The sequence below is a fragment of the Oxyura jamaicensis genome, chromosome 2, assembly GCF_011077185.1.
Source record: "Oxyura jamaicensis isolate SHBP4307 breed ruddy duck chromosome 2, BPBGC_Ojam_1.0, whole genome shotgun sequence".
Classification (NCBI taxonomy): domain Eukaryota; kingdom Metazoa; phylum Chordata; class Aves; order Anseriformes; family Anatidae; genus Oxyura; species Oxyura jamaicensis.
Window position 1 is genome coordinate 86,378,833 of NC_048894.1, and position 17,905 is coordinate 86,396,737.

Here is a 17,905-nt window from a genome sequence, read left to right on the forward strand (position 1 = left end):
ACTGTGTGGCAACATAATGTCGCAGCAGATGATGAAGCTACCTATTTATTTTTCCCTGTTTCTCCAGAGCTGCGTAGTTTGTGGAGCAGCAGCCAATTCCATGAGTGCCTGCTGGGTGCTGCCATGGTTTCAGAGGGGCACATCAGTGCAAAAGGCAGGGAGAGCCTCAAAGCTGTGCAAGTCGTATTTCTTCACTGTTGAGAAAGCAGCAAGCATCGTTTGAACTGGAGACACGCAGTATGTTTAACTGTGTGGCTTTTAAGTACGGATACTAAGGCTGCCGATCTAATCTGCAGTTAGAGGAAGTTGTCTTTATCTCAGCAGAAGAGATGTGCCTCAGAGATAAGCCCCTTTCTAGCTCGGGAGTTAAAATTATCTAGCAGGATCTCAGCCGTGGCTGCAGCACGACTCAGAAGCACAAGGCTTTGGCTGGAAGTGGGGCATATTTTAAGCTGGGGAGGACCTCTTTAAATGCAGCTTGCTAAGCCTCAGGTTATTTTAGGGGAATGACTGAACCATGAGTCTGGATGGACCTCCCAGCACCACCCATCCCTCTATTTCGTACTATTTCTTGTTTACTGTTTGTTATAGGCTTGCTTGCTTTTCATCTTGAGCAACTTCTCGTTCAACCCAAACGCTCTTCAGGAGCATACCCCGAGTGGAAAGGTTAACTGCTGGACTGAGGCACAGCATGAGAACCACCTGCCTCCACAGAGGCACTGTTTTGGAACAAGCTGCTGTTTTGATTTAGTTCAAACTCTCCTCACATTTCTGTAATTTCAGCTCTTGCTATGGTGCCTCTCTGGGAGGAGGCTGTTTCTGGCTGCAGCTGACCTGCAGTGGCTTGCCTTCCCCAAAGTGCAAGCCTCCCAAGCGCTGTCCCATAGCAAAACTTGCAAATGAAGTGTCCCCGTGGCTGCATCCCTGCATTAGAAATTTGCAGCATTGCTGTGCTGCCACAGTTTCTGCAGTGCAGAACAAGTCCTTTCATGGAGGGAGCTCCTTTCTGGAGCTGTAGCCAGGAACAAACATCCTTTATTGCAGCAGGGCAGAGGTTTGTCCCTGAACCAGTCTCACTGAGCTCACTAGGTGAGGCTGCTTGAAGCCTCAAAAGATGGTGTCTCCAGAAAATAAAAAGAAAAAAGAAAAAAAAAAAAAAAAGGCCACATGTGCAGTAGGTAGGAATGCCATAGCAGCCAGCACAGCACCCTCAATGTGTCATTTATGGGGAAGAAGTGTGACCACAGCAAGCTGAACTGCGAACATGAAGCAGCTGGGACCCCAGGCTTTTGGTCCCCAGAGACAACTTGTTGGAAATTATCTTGCGTCATCCAGCTGCCTTCCTGAATAAGCAAGCCAGCAGAGCAGCAGCCCAAAAGCAGGTTAGACCTACAACATGCAATCTGAGACTCTTTCTGCTGCTCCCACCCTCCTAGATAGGTGAATTCGGCATTGTAAAAGTGTGTATCCTAGTAATCAGTTTGGTGTGTGTTTCCCTTTCTTTGTTTTTTACACATTTTTAAGTTGTAGGTAGTGCCTAGTTCTTCTATTCACTGGGGACATGTTTCTCAAAAAACACTTTGGTGTCTAAGTTATAGGCATAAGAGATCCCAATAAGGTGTCTAATCTATCCTTCCATCATCAGCCATAGGAGCACCACAGGCACCAAATGGGATTTTAGGAGGTAGCACCTGCTCCTTTGATTTCAATGAAATTTCCACTGTAACATGCCAAAATTCATATCTAAAAATGGAATTAAGAATCCCATTGAATATTTGTAGAGGATTAGTAAATGCAGAGACAGCACAGAATTACTGCCAATTTAAAAACAGAAAAAGGCTGCTCCAGAAATGAAAGTAAAGTTCCATGTTTTGCTCTTTGGTTTTCACCTTCCATTTCCCCTGTTTCTCCTCCCCCAAAGATAGTACAAAATTTTCTAATATGGGAAGTTTAATAAATATAACAAAGGTGAAGAAACATCTGAATGAGTTGACTTCCACTCTTCCAAGCTACAAATCAGAGTTTGATGGGGAAAAAAAAAAAAAAAAAAAAAAAAAAAAAGAGAGAGAGAGAGAGAGACCCAGTACCCCCTGTACTGAAGAGTAAGGAGAACTTTCACATAGGCCTGGTTTTGTTTTGTTTTTTTACCTTGGAAATGTAACTTCTGAGGAAGAAGTAGCTCTCACCAGAGTTTTCAGTAACTTCTAGATTATTTTATGGAATGACGTAAGAACTTGCTTGCTTTCTGACTCCTCCTATATAAAAATTTTGAGAGGTCTAAAAGGGATTGCTTGGTCCTTCATATAAAACAGCATCTGCACATGATTTTAATCCTCCCTGCTGATTAAGTAATGCAACAGAAATGTTTAGTGCAATGGAAAGGTGGGTTTTAACTAGCGGGTTGGTGACACTTCCAGCTTGTTTTGCAATTAATAGAAGAGGAAATATTCATTCTCCATATTTCATCATTTAAAAGCATCCTGTATTTGTAAGAAGCTGTGATCAGCCAACATCCCCACTATGGATATGAACTTCTCAAATCTTTGGTGGATTTTGTGTTTTGTTTTTTGTCTGAGCAGAGCGCTTTGCATTGTGATTTTTAATGATGGCTTAGGGTATTTTGGGGGTGAGATCAGTCCCTTTCTGGTTCACAGCACTGTGCACCTCAGCATTACATGGACTGAGTTATTGAGCCTATTTTTTCCTGCTGCTAATATGTGTTGCAATGCTCGGAAGTGGTGGCAGTGGTTGGTGTTGAAGTGGGATGGTTTCACTAGCACTGAAATGGCTCCTACCAGCTAGGGGACCCTGCCATTTCTGCACCCCTCACACTGTCTCTGTGCTTTGGAGATATCTTCCCAGGTCTTTCTGTGTGAGAATTCCTTTTCAGGGGAGAACAACGCATGCACGCATGCACATAAAGAACTTGCCACAAAAATAAAAATGATTAGCCGTACTGTGAGGGCAGTGGGATGGACTGAGACCTCCTGCTTGCCTTTTGTGCTAAGATTCACAAAAAGAAAGAAACACCTAGGTGGCAGAGGAAAGTGTCAAATTGTCCATGATCCTAACCCCCCAGCTGGCTGGATTCACACTTTGGTATGTGAATTTCACAGTTTCTTCTAAGCAACCACGCAGTCGGTCCTCCTGCTTCTCTACTCATCGTCCTGCCAGTATAGAAGTGGATTCCCCTGCCTGAAGCCATGAGCAAAGAGCTGAAAATATCCCCTCAACATCAAAATGACTTTCCTACAGAGGCACCTTCCTTTTTGAATCACAACTACTCAGTTTTCCTTCCAGAAACCAAATAATTCTGTAACTGACACCTCACATTGCTGAAAGCTGGAGGGGAGGTAGGGAAGTGCTGTGGGCCAGCGTGCTTTCTGGGACTTTGTCCTACCGCAGGTGTGGACCTACAACAATTTATCTAGAAGTCATTTAGGAACTAGACTTTTCTGGCAAGGGGTTGAGCTTCCTTCCCATTTGTCCACATAACAGCAAGTAGAAATAAAAATGAGAAATGATAATGTGCTAGCAGAAAACTTTGGTGGCTTTGGAGCCTAACATGTGTAAAAGACAAGGAATGAATGATGGTAATGAGGCATTACCTCTAGTAGCAACACATTTGTTTAATCTTACCCTGCACTGCTAGTAGATCCTAGTAGAATTGGTATGCTATCATGGGCTTATTGCAGTGTTAAGTGGATTTTTTTTTCTCCCTGCAAAACAATCTCAAGAAGTGTCATATTGTTTGTTCTGTAATTACACATTAATGAGTCTGTACACTGTACTCTGTGTTGCTATACACTGTAACCATTTCTAATAAGCTCTTTTCCTCTGTGCTGTGAAAGAGGCTGATTTATACAATACACAATTTAGCCCTTTGCATTAAAGAGCCAGTGCAAAAATATTTTCCATTCCTACAACTTTTTTGTAATTCATTGCTTCTCTTTCATAATCCCATTGTAGTTTGAAATGACTGTATTTTCCAGCCAAAGGAAGGCTTTTATTTAATTTTCTCTCTTTTACACATGTAAGGACAAACACATGCACACATGTATGTACAAAGATGTCTGTCTGCACACATAATTTTATGCCCGCAAAGTCGAATTCCTCTGTGTGTATGTGTGTGTGTAAAAAACTGAGAGAGCACACATACACAAAAGAGCATTTCTCTTGAAAGCTGAGCTTTTCATTCTTTTTATAGGGGAAATGAAAAAAAACTGTCAAACATACACTCTGAAAAAAAAATAAATAAATAAATGCATGTAACAAAAAAAGAGGAAAATGTTAGTTCCTACTAACTCGTCTGTATCCCTGTAAGAAACCCAAGTGTAAATTCCACTCGGGAAGTGGGCAGCAGCTGAGGAAGATACGTTTGTACATGTTGTGGCTTTTGCAGACTCTTTAGAGACTAGAAGCCTCTCTTCTGGGGAGGTGGATGTTTTAGGCCACCAAAAAGTTAATGAAGAAAGGAGGAGCTGGGAAGAGGAGAGGGAGAGTCGTGCTCCACCTCCATCCTTTCTGCTCGTCTCCTCACCTTGCAGGTGGTGCCCTGCAGAGCCTGTGTGCAGCATGGATGAGGCTAGCGAGGCTGGCATGAAGGAGGTGGTGTTTGCTCTTCCCATGCTGTGCTCCTGGCTCAGCAGGTGAAGGCATATGTGGGCTCCTGTTGTCATCTCCTTGCAGCACAGAAGATCATGACAAGAGAATGACAGCCACCCCCTCATGCCAATACTCCCAAGGGGACATGCAGTGGGAAGCGTGCGACCTAAGGCTCCAGGGTCCTGGGAGAGAGTTTCCTGCAGGTAACGCTGCTCCACAGAGAGGGAGGGCTCCTCATCTCTCCTGAGAAGAGGCCAAGGAGTTTCCTGGGCTTCCTCTCTGAGGAAAAGGCAAAGTACAGGGCCCTTTCCCCATAGTCCCCCTCAAGCCCTGTGAGCTCTCCTGATGTGAATAGCCATTCACCAGTTTGGTCACCTCTGATGGGCATCAGTTTAAGTGCTGCTCATTCACTTGTTAAGATATTTTATTCGCTTAGTTTCCAACAGTGTCCATCAGACGGAGTCTGACGGAGAGTGAGGACTGAGCTGATGAAGTGGTTTCCTCAGAAGATTCTTTTACAGTCCTATTCTAAATTTAGCTTTGCAGAGTGAAGCTTTGGGAGATATCTGGTCCTCAAAACAGAAGGATAGATGACTGACATGTTGAAACTATTACATGGAAAAAGCTGATATAATATCTTTTATCTTTTGTTTGAGATACAGCTTTCCACTAAAAGCTGTTGCATGCCTACCTCGATAACTTTCTTAGAGATGTTTCAGTAGCTAATTGAGCAAATGAGTACAAAAGCACGATTAAAAGAACAACTGTTAGAGATATAATGATGGACCCTTCCACTCTCCCATCCCAGAAAGCAACAGAGATATTCAGTGAATCTCATTGTTCAAGTCTTAGGGATCTACAGCTTGGTGCAAAATATGACACCTCCTCACAAGGGCTAGGCTGGTTGAGCAAAACACAGTCCCCAGCCTTCCTCAGTGAGGACAATTGTTTGATGTACAATGTTGTTTTTTTTGTTTGTTTGTGTTTGTTTTTTTTCCACCCATCTCTTTTACCCTCAGTGAGACAGAGCAGAAATAGTTATGTTACTTGCATACTTCCTGAGAACACAGTGATCCACACGTTCTGGGCTGTGGGTTGCGTTTTTCATGTTCGAGCCTGGGATGGGAGTTCATCAGATAGCACTGTGGAGCTCTAGCAAGTAGCACATTTGCATCAGCAGAAACAAATTTCACAAGACTTGCTGGGAAGGTTTGCCGCAGCATGCCATGGCCCTGCGCTGCTAACAGCCACTGCACATTCATTCGATAAAAAGATGACAACAGAAAATGAAACTTTTAACGTTCTCTTCTACAAGCACTGAGAAGCACATTGCCCTGGAGGCATGAGCCCACGGCTCACATCAGCTCTGCTGGGACTCGATGGAGCCTTTCAGTAAAGGGAACGTGCAGCTGTGGATGAGGCCAGCTGCGTGTGTCCTGGTGGCCAGGAGAGTTCTCAGCACTGCTGAGACGAGGGGCAACCAAATGAACAAAACATCACTGGTTAGTCCAATATTTTGTTTCTGTTTGCTGACCAGTTTACCAGTTAATGACTTGTTTTCTGAAGGCCAAGCCTGAACACTTGCCTGGCAGTGACCTGGTTTAGACTGCATGACCGAGTAGGACATGTTATATTTTCAGATGTATGTGTTCACAGGTGGCAGAGTTTGCAGGATTAAGTCTGCTTTCTGGGCCTCACGCTGTACTCCACAGTGCAGCACAGACACGGCACAGATATCAAAGTTTGCCTTAGCTAGTAAGAAATAACCACTTCTCTAGAGGTGCTTTGCATTTTAATAGGAAGGGTTTTTCAACTTTTCCATTTGCCTCACTCTTAGTCCAGCCACACTGGGTGTTAGCATGAAATTTAGGTACATTGTGAAACCTGGACTGAGTAGTATTGGAGCAGTCTCTCCAGTGTGGCAGCAACAAGTAGTTGCAATATGGTAGTTTATGGGAAAGAAGGAGGTTTCTTGGTGTGTAGTAGCACATTAGGTGATTTTTCACATGCCTAAGCAGCCTAGGATTTTTATTTTATTGACACTGAACATTGGAATGAACTCAGAGACAGAGCTTTAGAGAGAAACTAGCCACTGTGTGAGCAGTGCTATCAGAATTATCAAATTCTGTGTAAATTATATTCAGCAATATAATTTTGAGTCTTACCAGTTCTCAGATCTTGAGTTCACTGTTGTTCCCTTAAACACACAAACAGACACAGACACACACACACACACATTTAGATGCTTGCGGAGTCAGAACTTCAGAGTTTTGCCTATCTAAAAACTATCCCTATCTGGCACTTATTAAAGGCTCCATCACTGGCAGATAAATGTGGCTGCATGAAATATATAGGTGCACTGCAGAAAACTTGTAACAGATACTCTTAGAAAATGTTGTGTTTGGTAAATATGCATCAAGCACAATGTGTGTTATTTTGCAGTATTTGGAAAGTTCTTTAAGCATAAACTAAGCAGATGTTTTCAAAAGAGACAGAGAGTCCTCCAAGTAAATGGCACTTACACTGTCTAGGACATGTAACTAAGAGCAGAGAGTAAGTTTGACAAAACTCTACCTGCTAGATACTTTCAAATAACCCATAAATGCTGAGAGGGCAAGAAATGCCAAGGCTGATAGCCTGAACAGATCATAAACACTTATGGGAGGCCAGATTTTGAACAGTTGCTGAACGTCTGGCACCAATTTTCACAGCACACAACACAATCTTGTTCTAATTGTGTGTAATTGCCTGTCCTGTGTTCATGTTAGCGGGAAAAAATCACTCTTATTGTTTATCCAAGAAAAGGGAAAGGGGGCTGAATTAAGCTTTGAGTGTTTCTACTGGTATTTTTCTGGTTGTTTTGTTTTTATCTATGAATTTGCATTGTAGTATAGGGTTTCTAGAAAAAGAATCAGGGCTGTGTTTCTCCAGACAGTGCATAAACACCAACAGCACCCCCTAAAAAGTTTGCAATCTGGTTAAGGCTACACATACATCAGTGATTAGTTAAGCCTCCTATTTCCTAGGTGAGGTAAATGTTGGGGAGGACACAATAAGATATAATAAACTGTGCTGTAGAATATATACCATAAAGAGTATGCTGGAGACCACAGAGAAAATTTTTGTTTGTTTGTTTTTGTTAGCTGCAGAAAAATAGTTTAGTGTCTTCATCAGTGGAATTGGTTTGGCACAAAGCATTCAAATACTCAGATTTATTTTAACGTCTCCTTAACTTGAAAAGTGAGATCAAAAATATAAAACAGATAAATATAGATAAATGAAGGATTCCATGATGTTACATGAGGGCGTAAAATATATATTGGCAGCAAATGATTAGGTCATTTTGGAAATCATGAAATCATTAATTTCCTGACTTCTAACTGATCTAGAACTTAGTACAGAAGAAGAACGTACAGCATCACTTGAACTTTTGCAAAAAGGGGAGAGCTCGTTTCCAGCTCTGTGTCTGATTTGTACAGGCAAGAGTCTGTGGCAAGGCAATGAGTAGAATTGCAGTCTAATGCTGATGTGAGAGGAGAGTGAGTGAGGTTGATTCTGTAGGATGAGCAAGTGAAGGTAAAGCTTGGATATATGCCCAAAATTTCAGGGGTTCAAATCCATACTCTTACCCAGGCTTTTACTTTTGCTGAGATACTTCTGAAGATCTTTTGCATTACAGAAAAATACTCCAGCAGTTTGTTTTTGGAGTGAGATTTCACACCTCATAACTGAAGATGTATGAGAAGCACTACAAATCTGAACTGGAGATGACACCGTTTTCAGTATTCAGTCATTTCCTATAATAAAGGCCCAGGCTGAGCCCCTCTCGTTTCTTTTCTCAAGCCCCTCATAGCTTCTGCCATGCTGGTTGCAGGGCAGTGGGAAATTTTAAACTGTTCTGGATATTTTAAACAGCTTGCACCATTTTTTCCTGAAGTAGACTTTGGGACTTTCACATCTCTCTCTAAACAGAGAGACAGCACAGGAACAGGCCAGCTGAGGAAGGTTACAGTTCCTTACTTGATCCCATATCAATAGTCTAGGGAAGAAAAACCCTGCCTTTTGACCTGGAGCAATCCCAGATAAGGGGGAGCTGGCTGAGGGCTCCAGGCACTTGATCTCCAGTATTTCATGGATATAACCAAGGTTTATTAGGCTGGATAATAAAAAGCTTCCTACTGGTGTATAGTTCTGTGGGACATGTCACAGATTATCAGTGCATTTTCACAATACCTAAGTGGTACAGCCTGTCCAGCTACCCCTGCTGTCTGTCCTGTTGTCCCTAGTTGCCTCCCGCAGGACACATGCCAGGAGGGTGACTGGTGCGTGGACAGATTGCAGCCTCACGTGTTAGGACATTTGTAAGGCATGTACCCAGATATAGGAATCACTCCAGACAGTAACATAACTTTTGTGCTTTGCCATTATTAAGGGAAAAAAAAAAAAAAGAAAAGAAAAAAAAAAAAATCTCATCCCCATTAAAAAAAAAGAGTTGAAAAATGTACAGATAGGGAAGTAAAGGCACATGATGGATTAAGTGCCTTTCCCATGGCCACACAGGAAGTCTGTGGCTGAACTAGGAATTAAACCTAGATTTCCTGAGTCTCAATCCAGTGCCCTGTCCATCTGTGGGGACATACAATTTTGTTTCTTATCACATTTTCTGTAGGCTGAAGCAGAAGCCTGCTGTTTGTGAGGAAGGTAATTATTAAAAGTACTATTTATACTCAGTGAGAAACTGAGAATAGTTCTGGACTAAGTATTGCCCATTTCTATTGCTATTTAATGTTCTCTTTTTTCCAAGTTTACATCAGCATAAAAATCCCCTTGTGGTATTGCTCCTTAACCGAGCAAACTGCTCATGCCTTTCCTTATGGCTAGAACTGCAGCAGAAGCTAATGCTTAGTTGTTTCCTGCTGTCCTGATTCAACAGTTAGTAGCATTATGACTGTCCTGACAGGAACATCATCGTGTGTCTCCCTCCTTCGCTGGCCGTTTCTCATCCAAAATCAAACAGAAGAATTGCATCCATTTGCTGTGGAGATCATCCATAGCTACATTCTCTCTTACAGTACTTTTTTGACTTGGTAGGCTATTGTTTCTTGCACAGCTGCATGACTGATTTTTATCTTTGGAAATGCTGAACTAAATCAAGAGTGAGGAGCTCAGCTGAAGTTAAAACCAGACTAAAGCCAGGAGCAGTCAGGTCATGGCCCTCACACCCAAAATACATGTCAGCCCTTCCCTGTAACAGATAAGACAAGGCAGGCAAAACCTTCACAATGCTTGTACATCTCTCCCATAACATCTCAGGAAATGCTGCCATTCTTCAGAAGCTAACTCCTTCATATGTGGTTAAATTCCTCTCTCCTCTTTCCTGCACATCCCAAAATATACTAACGTTAGCTGAGGAACTCAGTACTGATTGAGTGGCCCAGAACGTATTTCCTAATTCACAGATAAACAGTAGGGAAAATATCAGAGCCTGCTGGTGCTCTCTGTGCAAGAGTGTTTCAAAGAAAGTGAAGCCTCACTAATACCCATTTCTTATCACCTCCTGACAGCCTCCTTTGTGGGGGAATAGCCACAAATGGTTTTGAACGAGCTCTTCCAACAGGGTAGCTTTCACGCAGCGATGAACAAATAATTATACCGCAGTACACCTTTGTGTAACACTCCTGTCTTCATTTACATACAGGATTTCACCACTATCTTCCTGAGAAACTACAAAATTCAGTTAGCCACCGGATAGCATAAAAGAGTGGAGCTTGACTCAAAAGGGATGCGTAACTATAAAGGCTGTGATATTTACAGAGGGTCATTTCTCAAGTTTTACTTTTTACTCTGCCCTTTATCAGACTAATTTTCACTGAAAAGTCACTGAGAGTGGGGGAGTGTATAAAACTCAGTCCTGCTCTGTTCTTAAAGAGGTTCACATTCTGCTTTGTATCTTTTTTGCCTGCAAATGGAGAAGAGAAAATTCTTCACGTGAATTTTAAACGCATTCTACTCCAGACAAGTTTCATTCTGAATCAGCAGGACAGAACGGTACATGGTCTCAGTGGAAGGACTTCCTAAGCTGTCTGCTCCATCCACTGGCAATCGGGCAGGATTGCCTGGTTAGGCAATCTGTACTCTTCTTTAGCTAATTTCCTTCTGTACTCTTCCATCACTCTGTCCTCCGTGGCTACCCTCAGCAAATAAGACCATTGCCTAATCAAGTATGCTCACCCTGAAGCATCCTTCATGTTTGATTTCCCTCTTTTCTTCCTTAGAAGGATTTGAGTCCACCCCCTTGCTTTATGTGAAGGCAAGGAGGGGTTTCTAGGTTAAGGTTTGGTGCAGTCTGGCTGCACAGAGAATAGCACAGTTCAGTAACTGTCTTAAATTAGGTGGAACGGGGAATACAGTTCAAGTGAGTGAAAGTCAGAGGGGAGTAGTAATCTAGAAGATTGCTGGAGAGGCAGAAAAAGCTAAGCCTATGTATTTTACTATTTTTTTTTTTCTGCTAAGCCACCAAGTATAATTCCTGGTCTGTGCTTCCCTTTCTGTCACTTCTCCATAATTCTTAGCATTTCAGTTGGGCTGCTGTCTCTCGGCTGCTTCCTCTTTTCCTGCTTTCCTATATTTCATTATTTGCACTTCTTCCTCTTCAAGCTCTTTTACAACAGAGCAAGGAGGATGTGGAAACACAGTTACAATATGACACACAAACTGCAGTGTCACAATTGCAGCTATTTGGTTTCACCTCCGGGAGTGTTCAGAAGCAGGTCAGGGTGGGGAGGGAGGAGTGGGGGCCGAGGGAAAGAAGGCAAAGATTTATAAATAGGCAAGAGAAATGACAGAAAGTCATGAGGCTGTTGGCTCAGGAACTTGGGATAATGGCTTTCCATGTAGTTTAAGATAATCCCAAACTGAATAACCACCGTTTCCTTGAATGAAAGAAGAGATGGCAGTCTGTCCCAGTTTAAAGTTCTCCCATGATACTGCTGCAGTAGAAAAGATAAAGCCCTGATGTGTTTCTGAACTTTGGTGTGGAGTAAGACACAAAAGCTTAGCAGACCTCTAGGACTGTTGTGTGCAGAATTCATAGCCTTGCCCTTTCAACAACAAAAATAACAGAACCCCACAGGAAAAAATCATATTAGTACCTGTGCGTGTGTGTGAAATAAGGCTTTGGAAGATGCCACAGGTGAGAACGAGGAGGTGCTGTAGCTCTCTTGAGATATCAGGTAACTGGGAAAACACTCCCTCAGTCTTTTCTTCAGCTATTTCCTAGGGCAGCCATCAATCAGAAGTATGTATTTCTTCTTTGTTTTTATTTATTTATTTACTTATTTATTCTGGAATTTTCTAGAAGCCTTTCAGCTTGGTTGTTATAAATTTGCATCGTAGCAACTGGTGTAGGACTTGCTCCAAACTTCTAGGCCATGACAGATGCTAGGGAGATAAACAACTGTGGGTTGGGAGGAAATGGGTAATATGTCCAGACTGCTCAGTGTGTTTGTGGAAGGAGTTAGAGGAACAGCAGATAGAGGTTTCCTGTTAAGCCGGACAAGGGGGAAGCTGTGATGTTTCTCATCTATGGCTGCGATTGGACTCAAGTTCAACAGCATTCTTCATGTGGGTTTCTTGTTTCTCCACCCCCCATGAGAAGCTCAGGTTGTCTTAAAAGTCTAAATACTACTATAAGTCAAGGAGACCTGAGCTCCCAAATAATTTAGATACTTCCAAATTGCTCCCTACTGCTGCACAGTTGCTTGCACTCTGTAGGGTGCTGTGGTAGAATAGGGGTTTGATGGCCTCCTTCTGCTGCACATTAGGAAGCAAGGCCTGAACTAGCTCTGGAGCTCTGAAACCAGGATATGCCAATACATGTCCTTTTGGTTGATCAACTTGGAGGTTATGACAAAGAGTTTGTGAGAGGCTAACACATGCCTGCCTGCACATGCATGCTAAACAGAGGGTGGTCTGGTTTTCAGAGGTGACTAGGTGCCCAGAATTTAGATATGGAAAATGAGATAGTGGTCGTACTTCTCAGTGAACAGTGTTTTCCAGGCTGATCTGTGTCTTCTGATAATCTCATTTTGTTAGTGCCTCAATTCAGAGATCCTCAAAGCATTAGTTGCTTTTGTAAATTTTTTCCATTGGACAATTTTTTTTTTAAAAAAAAAAGTAGGTGTATAGAAATGAGTGGAATAATTTGGAAATATTCAAGGAACATTTAAATCATATTACGTTACTCTGTACTACAGCCAGAAGTGAAGGCCTTGATGAAAGAATTTCTGTGGTCTGTTATGTAGGTTTCACCTGACTATAGCAGGCTGTTTGGAGCTATTATTGACAATGTAGTGTAAGAGTGGTGCTACTGAAGACCATTTAATTCAACAGCTATTATTCTGTAAGCCTTTTCCCTTGAAGCTCTGCCAGCAACATGTTGGCTTAGATGCTTTTCTGATCTATCCATGTGAAGAAAACGGTTGCATTTTGATGTAAGATACTGACACTCAGTATGGTGATTGTTTGTGACTGTTTGAAGATTGTGATCTTGACTGTGTTTCCAGTGAGTTTCAAATGTCAGATTACTCGTTCAAGAGAACAGAAAATAATTTTAAAACATTTTTTTTACATTCATGAGCCTTAAGCATTGCTAAAGATTTGTTCAGGGTTTGAGGAAGCTGGGCCACATGGCCTTTCTCATCTGGAGGCATGATAATACCTGCACCCAATCAACCTCAGCTTGGAGCACCCTTCTGTGGCATGGTTCCCTTCTGATTTTGGAAATACCCATCAGGACAGGAATAGGGACTCCTCTAAGTTCAGTAGTTTCAAATGGCAGCTGAGGTGCACTTGGAGACGAGAGCTAGAAAGTTGCCACAAGCTTGGCCCACTTTGAGTCTGATTTCCTTCCTGAACCATTTTTAGGGCAGAGTGGCCTCACTAAACTCCTCATGGCTTACTTATGGCCTCAGTGAAATTAGAAGAGTTTCACAGGACTCTTTGCCATTTGTGAGCATTAATTACGTATCTCCACCACTAATGACTTCAGTGGAATTGTAGGCACTTACCATGAATGAAGTTATGCTCCCCTGTATCTAAATGAGGTAGTTGTGAGACTTCCTTCTGATCTCATTTGCATTTGTGTAACAGGTTTCAAAGGGAGTAGAATTTGTCTTTTTTTATTATTATATTTTTTTTTTCTGAGAAACTGGGATTTTTGGAAAAATCTGTCCTTATTTTTGAGTCAGTTGTTAGAGAAAGCTGATGAAATTTAGGTTTTCCTCTTCGTACTGTGTTCAGAGACCCCAGGAAACAGTGTACAACAGTGCAATTGTTGGATGTCTCACAAAAGGGAAAATTATGTCAAGGATAACTTACCACAGTGCTAATATGGTTAAGGTTGGATTCTGTTCAAAGAAGGAAGGCAAGAAGAGTGTTTTTGCTGAGGTAAAAGCAACTAAACAGCAGACATGAAAAATGGCCAAGGAAGTGGGGAAAGACAAGAAATCTTTCAAAAAAATGGACTGAACAGAGTCTGCAGACTTCCAGAATGATCCAGAAATGTCAGCTCTTGAGAGTCTCCCCACATCATTGGGAGTTCCTTACCAGTCAACATGGAGGACTGATTGCCTGGAGGAGACTCACCACAGATCCAGTGACAAAGCATTCACTGTAATATGCAATGAGAAAGAGTCAATTTCGTCCTGACATTTTTCTCCTCAATATCTATCTGGTGTGATTCAACATTAGATATTCATATAACTTCTTTCATTAGATATTCTGATAACTTCTTTAGGATTCCTATAGAACAGTTTATGCTTCTTCCCCAGATGTAGACTAGGATTTTATTTCACTCGACTGTTGAGCACACTGTGATCGGGTAAACAGCAGTCTACATGGCAAAACCTTCTGGCAATATTTTTACAACATGAAAAGAAAAAACTTAATAGCATCAAATAAATACTTCTAGAAAAATAACTGAGCTCTCAGGAGTGGCAGATCTAAAGCAGGCTACCTCAGGATTACCTTCTTTTTAATCATGATCATCTGCTTTACTACTGTAATGTGATAACTACATTTAATCTTCTTTAATCTATAATAAACTACTAGTATCCCTACTTTTTCCATTGTCTGGTGAGGGAGATACAGAGCAACCTGCTCTGGAATTTATTTTGACAGCCGACCATTCAATAAAATTGTCATAAAATATTCCCTCTCAAGTGCTGAAATGGCAAGATTCCTCTCCATTTCAACCTCAGACCTCTTCTCAAAAGAGGAGACTGACAATGCACAGCATTGGCAGAGCACCCATGGGCACCTCCCCAAACCTAAACACAGCTGCTTGGTCTAATTTTAGATCTACTAACCCTTTGACAGCTGAGGAACTATCGACACTTGTGTAAAATAGTGCTCAGGGCATCATCATGGTACCTAAATAGTCCCTGGTAAAAGTCCCTGTGTATGTCTCACTGGCTGAGAAGGCATAGCATAAATGTACAAAAGGATGGACTTACAGGGCCAGATCCTGAGACAGTGTGGATCTGTGCCACTCCAGGGACAAAATGAAAGATTGTAGATTCAGTTCACTGAGCTGGAGCATGAAAAGGGGAAGGTTTGCAAGGGCTAGTTTTGCATGTAGGCAAGGCAAATGTAGGTGCTCTGAAGCAATATACAAAACAGTTCTCCTTCCCCATCCCTGTGTACCCGCACACCACACCAGCTGTACAGCAAGCCCATGAGCTCTGTCCTCCCATTGCTACCACAGATCCAAGGACACCTCTTTGCTTCCAAGTGGGGTAGCAACTGCCATCTTCATCTGGTATAGGTCTGACCAATATCCTCTGTACACGTTCAGGTTTCAGAAAGTTTTCTCTTGCTTAGACAAGCTTAAAATTCCCCCTGTGACTGGTGTTCACATCATTCATACATAACTGACGCCATAAGTGTGTACCCACGCTTTGCTCCCTGTATTTCTGCATTTAAGCCCTGTGCTTTCACTAAGGGTCCACACAGTAACACCCGGGTTTATAGCACAGTAAGGATAAATTCCAGTGATGATCGTATGTATGGCTTCATGTAAGACCCTACCATCTGTAAGGAGTTTCTCCAGTCTCCCTGTTGAATCTTGTCTTAGCCACTCCAAAACTGTGTTATTTACAGGCGCACACTCTGCATGAGCTATAGCAGGCCTGTCTCTGTGATTGTAAAATTCTTGTTTTCACCTTCTCCCACTCTACCATGCACAACTTCCATCAGCTAGGGTTTTGATGTATTAGTTGACAGTGGGTTAACACTCATGAATTTTACAAAAACATGCCTTGTGGAAGGATTAGAGAAGGGGGATACCTTGCAAATACTAAATTTCCAAATGTCTTTGGCTTTGCTTCCCCTGGACAACTGCTGCTGTGCTGGGAAGAGTACAAGCTGCAATGTTTATAGTGTTTCTGGTGAATGCAGCCTTCGATGGTGCCAGACTCAGCACGTAAGCATGAGTTTCCACACAAATATACCCATGTGAGCCAGTAATATTTTCATATAAGGTAGTGTTTTTACCTCACTGTTGTGTATAGTTACTTGAGGTTACTTGGCTTTTTAAAAATTTCTTGCTAAATGCCCTTTTGCTACTTCCTCATCCTTTAATGCCCACACAGAAAAGTCTGATGGAAGCAGAAGAGACAAAGTTCTTGAGGATGAGAAGCTCTGTTCTTGCCGTAATTTGTTGGCAAACCTTTCTCTCCAGTTTGAAAATCTTCCCAGCTTCCTTCTCAAAACAGAAAAGTGTCAAGAAATTCTGTTACCAGCAAGCCTCTAGCAGTTTCCTTAGCTTCTCTATCACGCGGCCAGCAAAAGACAAGGAGCTGTCCCTGTAGAGGAAGCATGGGTTACACTATGTGTGGAACTTAAGAAATAGGTTTAGCATGTCTTTTCTTGATAATGCTCTTTCTCTCTCAACTTCATTTCTCTGGTAATTCAGATGAACACCAAGCAGCCAGGTAGTTGTAACCAGTTCGTTGAAAAAAACAACTTGAAGCCAGTACAAAATGTACCAGCGAGTAGCGTGATAAAGACCACGAATATGAACTGGATCGGAGCCTTGGGCTGGTTACAGATCATTTCCTGCTAAAAAAATAGTTCACTTTCAAAAGCAGCTAGCTTCAAGTGTGTGAGTAGATTTCAAGATCATTACTTCAATCTGCCTTCAACCTCTCCATCTTTGCTGGTGCGTTAGAGGATTCCCATAGGTAACCAACTGGCAATTACTGTGAGTCTGCACCGCGGAGCAAGAGCTGCTTCTTTGTGAACCTTGAGAGGAAATATTTGTTGGTTATTTGTTTGCTTGCTTGTATTCCCTTCGGCTCCAGAGCACTAGGTCGATCTGCTTGCTGTGTTGCTGCAGTCGAGCCACGGAGGCAGGCGGGCATGGGCATGGGCACGGGAGCTGGCACGGGCAGGCCGGGAGCTTCCCGCCAGGCAGCCCTGAGAGGAAAATGGCCGCGGAGTGCGCGAGGTGGGTGGAACGCCTCATGCTGGTTGTCCTGAGGGAGATAGCTTATCTGAAGGCGCCTGTCTTTCTGGAATAATATACTTTTGATTGAAAGCCAAAATTAGAGTAGGGGAGAAATTGGCTGCCGGCAGCAGATTGGCACTTGGCGTCAAAGGAGGGGCAGCTCTGACCCTGCCGGGACAAATTTCTTATCCGCTGTGCCCAGTCTGTCATGCCTACAGGTGTGCCCCAGCAGTTCATGCTGTTACGCTTCTTTCTGTTATTTTTGTTTCCCTTTAAAAATCCAGCTGAGAGCTTCTCATTAAAAAAGCCTTCATTTTTATCTGTCACCCCCTCACAGCCTGTGGTAAAGAACGCGGTGCTCTCAAGCAAAGTGATAAGGTGCCTGCACTGCCGTATCGCCGGGCTTCCTCACCACGCTCGGGCGTTCGCCTCCCTCCGTCTTAGTGGTCTCATGTCTCATGACACCACAAATGCTTGATCCTTTTTAATGGACACCCTACATAACAGATTGTGCATCATGGGCTGCATACAGCCTGTTTTAATTACTAATTAGTTTCTTCTTGTCCATAGCAATTATGTCGCATTGTAGGCTCTAACTTTTTAGGCTTTTCTGAGCTGGCCTCTCATATGCAGCTACCACAAATGCCTGATAAACTGGGCAGTGCAGTGCCGTATGTACAAAGGATTGGGCAAAACAGACATTTCTAACAGCACCTGGATATATCCCCTTTTCCTGAAGTTGAATATCTAGTCACTTACGATCAGTCCCAGCTATGCTGTGCTGTGTCTTCT

The 17,905-nt window shown here is 42.6% G+C and overlaps 1 protein-coding gene across 10 annotated transcripts in view; it reads left to right on the forward strand.

The window, feature by feature from the left end:
- Positions 1–17,905, forward strand: part of IKZF1 (IKAROS family zinc finger 1) — a 73,119-nt gene that overhangs the window by 26,702 nt on the left and 28,512 nt on the right. The window contains exons 1-2 of one of the 10 annotated variants that reach the window (XM_035318637.1): positions 15,167–15,177; positions 15,862–15,866. The exons of the other annotated variants lie outside the window; for them this stretch is intronic. The gene's annotated coding sequence lies outside the window, so the exon portion shown is untranslated. Of the gene's footprint in view, positions 1–15,166; positions 15,178–15,861; positions 15,867–17,905 lie in introns of those variants that run through there. 10 annotated transcript variants of the gene reach the window in all.